This window comes from Gekko japonicus, unplaced genomic scaffold, assembly GCF_001447785.1.
Source record: "Gekko japonicus isolate JY-2015 unplaced genomic scaffold, Gekko_japonicus_V1.1 scaffold1391, whole genome shotgun sequence".
In the NCBI taxonomy this organism is placed as follows: domain Eukaryota; kingdom Metazoa; phylum Chordata; class Lepidosauria; order Squamata; family Gekkonidae; genus Gekko; species Gekko japonicus.
The window spans coordinates 364,865-373,677 of NW_015168692.1; positions in this window are offsets into that span (position 1 = coordinate 364,865).

The following is an 8,813-nucleotide window of genomic DNA, read 5'->3' on the forward strand; positions in this document are numbered from 1 at the left end:
GCGCCCCCCCCCCCCCCAATATAGCCAATCCTCCAAGAGCTTACAGAGCAATTCTTACAGGGGCTACTGTAAGCTCTTGGAGGATTGCCTACATTGGGGGTGTGTCGCCTAATATGCAAAGGAGTTCCTGCTACAAAAAGAGCCCTGTCAGACGAACACTATGGCGTTATACCCCACTGAAGTCCCTCCCCAAACCATGACCTCCTCAGATTCGACCCCCCCCCAATCTCCAGTTATTTCCCAACCCAGAGTTGGCAACCCTATATAAAGCCCGGGCCCAGGTTCATTGCCGCTGTAAGTAGGCCTACTGGGAAACCTGGCTTGGGATTCTGGCTGTGTTTTGGAATAATTTATCACGTTTCGTGTCCTTTGCCACTCATTGCCTGTGGAAACCTGAATCAAGTTGAGCTTCAGCCAAAAGTTGTCTCAGTGGCGCTTAGCAGCCTTTTTGGAGCCTCATTAACACTTGGCCTGGCATCCTTTAAGATGCTGAAGGTGCATCTTCTTTTTGGTCTGGGACGACTGTAGGAGATGGAGATGGATGTTTCTCCCAGAGGCAAAACGGAAATTCCCTTTTGGAAGATCTGCCTGGCAGCCTCCTACTGCCTTCAGCCGAGCGTGAAAATTCTCTTTCCGTGTTGTTTGTTTTGCCATCCTTGCATAAGGGAATACCTTCCCGGAAGTAAGTTGTTCTCTTACCTGCATGAGGCTTTTTAAAAAATGGAATTACAAGTACGTTTAAAACTTTCCAGAGAAACAATACGTGACAATAATACATGGCATCAAACAGAATAAAGAAAAAGGGACGGTGCTTGTCGATCAACAGATACTGCAAAGCAGTTCTTCTTGTATACAGCTTATGATCGCAGAATTGATACAAATGAATGCAGACATTTCCGTGGAGTTCAGTGTAGGATCTCATGACACGTGAAGGTGCCACACAGCGATTCAGATCTTTGGTCCATGTAACCCTAACGTCTACTAATGCCTACAGCCCTAACATTTGGCAAAGCCTCTCCAACCAACATCTCCAAACAGAGAAAATCTTCCTCTTGTTGTCATCAAGTCACAGAGCCAGTTTGGAGAGAGCCAGTTTGGTGTAGTGGTCAAGTGCGCGGACTCTAATCTGGGAGAACCGGGTTTGATTCCCCACTCCTCCACTCGCAGCTGCTGGATGACCTTGGGCAAGCCGTAGTTCTGTCAAGATCTGTCCTTGAAAGGGCAGTTCTCGAAAGAGCTCTCTCAGCCCCACCGTACCTCACAGGGTGTCTGTTGTGGGGAGGGGAAGGGAAAGGAGTTTGTACGCTACTCCGAGACTCCAAGTGAAGGGCAGGATATAAATCCAATCTCTTCTTCTTCCTCTTCCTCTTCCTCTTCCTCTTCTTCTTCTTCTGGTTTTCAAGGCAAGCAATATTCAGAGGTGGTTTGCCATTGCCTGCCTCCACATCATGACTCTGGTATGCCTTGGAGGCCTCCCATCCAAAGACTAGCGAGGGCTGACACTGCTTAGCTTCCAAGATCTGATGAGATCAGGCTAGCCTGGGCTATCCAGGTCAGGGCTGTAGACGCTTTATTCAGAGATTTAGACTGGGATCTTTGGCATGCAAAGCTTATGGTTAGATTTCTCTTCCACCCCCGATATGCAATCTTCCCACTTCTATTCTCGTAGCAATTCTTTGAGGTGAGATAAGTGTAATGCTCCTCCAGGGACATACTGCAAGTACTAGAATATACGGTAGGGTTGCCAGCCTCCAGGTGGCACCTGGAGATCTCCGGCTTTTACAATTAATCTTGAGACAGCAAGGATTGGTTCCCCTGGAGAGACTTCAGCGGGGTATAATGCCGTCGTGTCCAGCTTCCAAAGCACTCGTTTTCTCCAGGTGAACTGATCTCTGTCACCCGAGGAGCAGTTATAATAGCATTACGCTCAGGAAATAAGAACTTCCTGGTGGTCCCCAGCCCGAGAGAAGTCCGGCTGTCCTCGACCAGGACTAGGGCTTTCTCAGTCCTGGAACCCACCTGGTAGAACGCTCTGCCGCAAGACATCTGTGCCCTGCAGGAGCTGTTACCTTTCCGCAGGGCATATTTATTTATTTATTTATTTATCATACTTATACCCCGCCCATCCTGCGAACGGCTCAGGGCGGCTAACAAAGCAAGATATACACATCTCGATTTAAAACTAAGTTAAAATAATGCAAGGTAGAGTTGTTTTTCCAGGCCTTTGGCTGAGGACAGCGACAGGGCTTCTTTGGCATTCTTATGTAATTCCCCATCCCTTGTAAACACCCCCCCTCCCCGGAGGCTGGGGAGCTGGAAATCTTTCCGCCATCTTATATACTGTATGTATGGTGTTTTTATTTATTGGTAATTATTGGATTATTTTAACTTCGTTTTAAATCGAGATGTGTATATTATTTTGTTGTAAGCCACCCTGAGCCCGTTTCCAGGGAAGAGTGGCCTAGTAAATCTAAATAAATAAGAGAGAGAGAGAGAGCAGCTACCCCAAAGATACCCTTCACAGAGGCATGATTTGAATCCCTGTGAAATACTCTATCAGAACACCACGCTCACGATTTTTCAAGGTAAATTATTAACAGGTAACACTCTGCTGAACATTATCACTCATAGAAGTTTGCCTCGGACATTTCTTTTGAACAAAGTTTGAGTCCAGTGGGGCACCTTTAAGGCAAACAAAGTTTTATTCAAGGTGTGAGATTTCGTGTTAAATTATTAACAGGTAACACTCTGCTGAACATTATCGCTCATAGAAGTTTGCCTGTGACATTTCTTTTGAACAAAGTTTGAGTCCAGTGGGGGCACCTTTACGGCAAACAAAGTTTTATTCAAGGTATGAGATTTCGTGTGCATGCACAGGTCTTCAGATGCACACGAAATCTCATACTTTGAATAAAACTTTGTTGGTCTTAAAGGCAGGGCTTTTTTGGGGGAAGGGAGAGGTGCTGGAATTCTCGAGAGGGAAATGAAGTTCTCAATCTGTATACTAAAAACCCCTGAACTTTTAAACATTTTAAAAAGAATTTTGACAGAGAACTCTATTTCGGCGAGTTCCCCCAGAAAAAAAGCCCTGCAAAGGTTCCACTGACTCAAACTTTGTTCTACTGCTTCAGACCAACACAGCTACCCACCTGAACATTTCTTTTGAAACATCCATCTTCTGGGAAAGTCTCTTGGTAGGCTCTGTAATTCACATCTCTTATACCCCGCCCTTCACAACCCAAAGGTGTCTCAGAGCGGCTTACAAACTCCTTTCCCTTCCCCTCCCCACAATAGACACCCTGTGAGGGAGGTGGGGCTGAGAGAGCTCTTGACAGAAACTGCTGCGTTTCAAGAACAGCTCTTATCAGAACTACTGCTTGCCCAAGGTCATCCAGCTAGGTGCAAGTGGAGGAGTGGGAGTAGGGAATCAAACCCGGTTCTCACAGATTAGAGTCCGTGCACTTAACCACGACACCAGCTTTGTTTGTGGTGGCAGAATTTCTATCATTAGACAGTGAATTACAGAGCCATCCTACGCACAGTTCCACCCTTGTAAGCTCATTGACTTCAGTGGATTTAGGAGGCCGTAGCTCTGCTTAGCGTGGCCGTGTAAGTTTCTCTTTCACCCATGCATCTTCTGCTCTTTCCAGTTTCCCTGACCTCAAGTTGTCCAAAGATAGCAAATCCGGGATGCACCATTTTCAGACTGCAGAAATGGGGGGGGGGTGTCACACAAAACTGAATATTTTCTCATTACAAAAAAAAAATGCTGTGCAAATATAAAAGGAACACATTAAGCTAGAACCATTCTGCGTGCCACCTAATTTCTTATGTTCTTAACACACAGGAATGAAAAACATTCTTTTCCAACATATGTTCAGCTTGAATGAGGAATGAAGACAGATACAAAAATATTCATTTTCCTCAGCCCCTTTCGTCCACATTCGCCCTTACAACTGTACCTTTGTAATTTTTAATTTTATTGCACATTTGTTTGTGCATTATTAATAGAAGAATGTAAGATAACAACAGCCACAATTCTTTTATCCCCACCCCAACAAAATTTACAGTCCTCCTTTACCATAAAGTATCTCAAAGCAAAGGGGCTGTGGTGGCTCAAGTGATTAAGATGCTGAACTGCAGGACGGTAGTTCAGGAGTTCGAGACCCGAGTGCCGCATGACAGAGTAAGTTCCCATCTCTGGTCCCAGCTCCTGCCAACCTAGCAGTTTGAAAGCAAGAAATTGCAAGTAGATAAATAGGTACCGCTTTGGTGGGAAGGTAACAACGTTCCATGCACCTCAGCACAGGGCCGGCTCACTCACTAGGCTAACTAGGCATTCGCCTAGGGCGCGCCGGCCCTTAGGGGCGCCAAAGTGCACCCGCCCCCCGCCAAAAGCCCTGCATTTCTGCAGCCAGGTGACCTCCGCCGCTGCCTCTGCCACCCACCGCCTCTTTGGCCGACTAACTTCTCCCTGCCTGCCCCCTCGGCTTCCCAGCAGAGAGCTTCTCCTCCTTCTCCTCTTCCTCACGGCCGGGGACTGGCAGCTGCAGCAAGAGCAGCAGCAGCAGCAGGGCCGGGAGAGCAACGGATTGTGAGCGCCCCACTGGTCAGCCTCTTCTCTGAGCACCCTGACGAGGGGTGCCAAACTGCACCCACCCCCATGCCAAAAGCCCCCCCACTAGCTCTGACCGGGGGGGCGCACGGGGGGGGCGCCAGAAGGGATCCTCGCCTAGGGTGCAAAATAAGCTGGGGCCGGTCCTGCCTCAGCATCTCGTCATACCGGTCACATGACCACGAGACGTCTTTGGAGAGCGCTGGCTCTTTAGCTTGGAAACGAAGATGAGCACCGCCTTCTAGAGTCGGATTCGACTGGCTTTCGAGCAAAGGAAAGAAGAAGAAGAGATTGAATTTATACCCCGCCCTTCACTACCCAAAGGTGTCTCAGAGCGGCTTACAAACGTCTTGCCCTTCCCCTCCCCACAACAGACACCTTGTGAGGTAGGTGGGACTGAGAGAGCTCTTGACAGAAACTGCTCTTTTTCAAGAACAGCTCTTATCAAAACTACAGCTTGCCCAATGTCATCCAGCCAGGTGCAAGCGGAGGAGTGGGGAATCAAACCCGGTTCTCCCAGATTAGAGTCCACGCACTTAACCGCTACACCAAACCTGTACCTTTTACCTTATCTCAAAGCATTCCATGGGGGGATGGTTTGCCATCAGGTCACAGCCAATTTATGGCAATCCCATGGGGTTTTCAAGGCAAGAGACATTCAGAGGCAGTTTGGCATTGCCTGTCTTGTCTCCATGTCATGACTCTGGTATTCCTTGGTGGTCTCCAATCCAAATACTAGCCAGGGTCAACCCTGATGAGCTTCCAAGATCTGACAAGATTGGGCTAGCCTGGGATATCTTTAAGCATTAGTTCATCACTTTAAAAAATGCAAACATTTTAAATGTGTTAAATAAATCGATCCAGGGTTTGGGAGAACGTAAGGATCGTGATAGCAAGGTGCGTTACTCCTTTAAGCTCATCAGTAGAAAAGAGCAAGAGTCCAGTAACACCTTAAAGACTAACAAAATATGTGGTAGCTTTTGTGAGCTCACTCACGTATTTTGTTTGGCTGATTTCGCACTAGAGCTGCCTCAATGTTGCGCCGCCGTTTGCCCCGATACTATTGGTCAGGTACTTCTGGATTTTTGCTCTTTTCTACTGCTGCAGACAGACCAACACGGCTGCCCATCTTGATTTATTTTGGAACAGAAGGAATATGTGAGTATACACAGCGGCAAAACTGCATAAATACCCGCCCTGGGTAGGCCTTATATGAGTCAGTGGAGTCTTATACCATCAGTCTTTCACACGGAATGAAATTATTTTATATCAATGTGACACGGGTAATAGGGCACACACCAAAATAATAAGCCCCTTGTCTCTTTCAGGCGCTCTTCACTGCCGGAATTTTACACCAAAGTAACAGGCATTTGATCCTGAGCAAATGTTACTTTTTAAATTTATCCCGCTAGTATCACAATGTGAGTGACCCATAACTAGCATGTCAATATTGACTAATACTGCATCACACGGTGTTTAATTTGCAGGTGTTCCTTAGAAGGAAGGCCCTGCTTTATATGCCGAGTAAAGTTCAGAAGTCTGAAGCGATTTCTTAGCCCTTCCTTTGTTGAAACTGGAGAAGGACCAGCCCTTTAGAACAGGAATTCCTAACCTTTGCCATAGGAGGCCTCCCACATCGTAAGCATTCTTTACTCCTTCCTTCCGTTCTGCACCTCTGCGTGCTCGTCTGTGAGCCAAAGCAGGCATCCCAGAGCTCAGATCACGGATCTCCAGCAGTCTGGTAAAGGTTAATTGTGCACAGCCACAGTGCGGATTGGGGCTACATGGGAAGGGGAGAGGGGATTTAGCTGTTAAGCCTTGCTAGGTCTTGCTAATTGAAAGTCACCATGCCTCATGATTACGAGCTGTTCCAAAGAGGAAAAGACAAGGTTTTTTAAAGGACAGCAGCCAGAATAGCTCAGCGTAGCCCTTGAAAGCTAAGCAGGGTCAGCCATACCTGGATGGGAGTCCACCAGAGAAGACCAGGGTTGCTGTGCAGAGGAAGGCAATGGCAAACCACCTCTGCTCATCTCTTGCCTGGAACATCCTGCAGATGGGTCACCGTGATTCAGTTGTGACTCCACAACATCCTCCTCCTCCCAGCATCTGAAGACGTGAGCAATGACCAGGGCTATTTTTGGACAGTAACGCATAGAAACGGAGTTCTGGCTGGCTCCTGAGTTGGCCACGCCCAGGAGGAATTCATTAGCATAATAGGCCACACCTAACAGCAGAAACTCATTAGGATTGGCTACATTAGGGGTGTGTGGCCTAACATGCAAAGGAGTTCCTGCTACAAAAAAAGCCCAGGGTTTTGACAACAAAGTAAACAGAATAAGAAGCAAAAGGTGAGTGTGGTAACATGGGGTGTGGCCTAATATGCTAATGAGCTGTGATGTCAGGGGTGTGGCTTAATATGCTAATGAGCTCATGCTGTTGGGTGTGGCCTGTTATGCTAATGAGTTCTTGCTGTTGGGTGTGGCCTGTTATGCTAATGAGTTCCTGCTGGGCTTTTTCTACAAAAAAAGCCCTGGCAACGACTAAGAAAAGCTCATACCCTGCCACAAGTTTGGTCAGTCTTTAAGGTGCTACTCGGCTCTTATTTTTTTTTCTGCTATGAAAGACAGACTGTATGGTGTTACATTCTACTGAAGTCCCTCACCACCCTAAACTTCATCTTGCCCAAACTCCACACCCAAATCTCTAGGAATTTCCCAACTTGGAACTGGCAACCCTATAAACTGATGCTTTCCAGTGGAAAAATTAGCATGGCTTTTAAAATTATCCCTGATAATTTGTCATTCATTAATGCTCCGTGAGCTTAAATTCTTCCCTGTGTCCGTTTCTGAGCACTAGATGCCTACTCTCCCCCTCTGTGTAGATATTTACTTGAAGATTAGGATTAATGCTGGACTTTTCCCTGAAATACCTTTTGAGTAGAAGGCAGTGGCAATTCGATACTGGCTGATTTGTTTTCAGTTCCTTTCCTAACAATCCCTATCATAGCATTTGCCTTTTTTATTGCAGTCGCACACTGGGTCGCCATTTTTAGTGAGCTATCTACCATGGCTCCAAGATCTCTCTCCTGGTCAGGTACCGCCAGTTTGGACCCCATCAGTGCTGTTGTAAGAAGTAGAGCACTACACTAAGATGTAGAGCACTACAGATAAGATTAGAATTTCAACAGCCAATCCATATGCAAAAGAATCTCCTCAGGAAAGCTCCTCCATTAGCATGTTCACAGCCTGGGGAATTCGTACAAGATAATGACTCAGCCCTACTCCCACCTTCCTGAGTAGATATAAATTACCTGCCTACCATTTTTCTTCTCACTTTGACACAGAGAGTACTCCATCTTTCTGTGTTATACCTCTGAGGATGCCAGTCACAGCTGCTGGCGAAATGTCAGGTCCTACAATGCCAAGACCATGGCCACACAGCCCGGAAAATCTGCAACAGCTAATGAACTTTGACCGTGAAAGCCTTCGACAACAAATCCCTCTTATATCGGTGCCGTTCTCCTTTTGTCAGCCCCTTGTGGCTGCCATTTCCCCCACCACAATGGAAGGCTTTTTCAGAGTCATAGAATCATAGAATATTAGAATCGGAAGGGACCTTGCAGGTCATCTAGTCCAACCACCTGCACTCTGCAGGAACATAGCCGAAAGATGGTCGTCCAGCGAAGGAGTATCCACCACCTCCTAGTCACCCCCCCCTTCTAGCCCCTGATCTGGATGGCCCAGCCTAGCCTGATCTCTTCAGATCTCAGAAGCTCAGCAGGGTCGGCCCTGGTTTGTACTTGGATGGGAGACCGTCAAAGAAGTCCAGGGTTGTTATGCAGAGGTAGGCCATGGCAAACTGCCTATGACCATCTCTTGCCTTAGAAACTCACTATAAGCAGGGCCGGCCCGAAGCTACCTTCTGGCACCCCCCTCCCCAAATGAGGGTGGTGGAACTCACCTCCCGGCAGGGAAACACCAGCCCGGAGCAGCGACCTTGCGGCTGGTCGGCTCCCCGTGGCCGCCCTGGGCTCCCATTTCCCAGCAGAAAGAACAGTGAAGGGGTGCACTGAAGCAGCATGCACCCAGAAAGTCATGTGGGGGGGAGAGGCAGTGGTGGCCAGAGCGCGCGGTGCTTTTGGTGGGGTGGGGGGCTTTGGGGGGGCTTTTGGTGCCCCCATGATGGCCCCGTCCTCCAG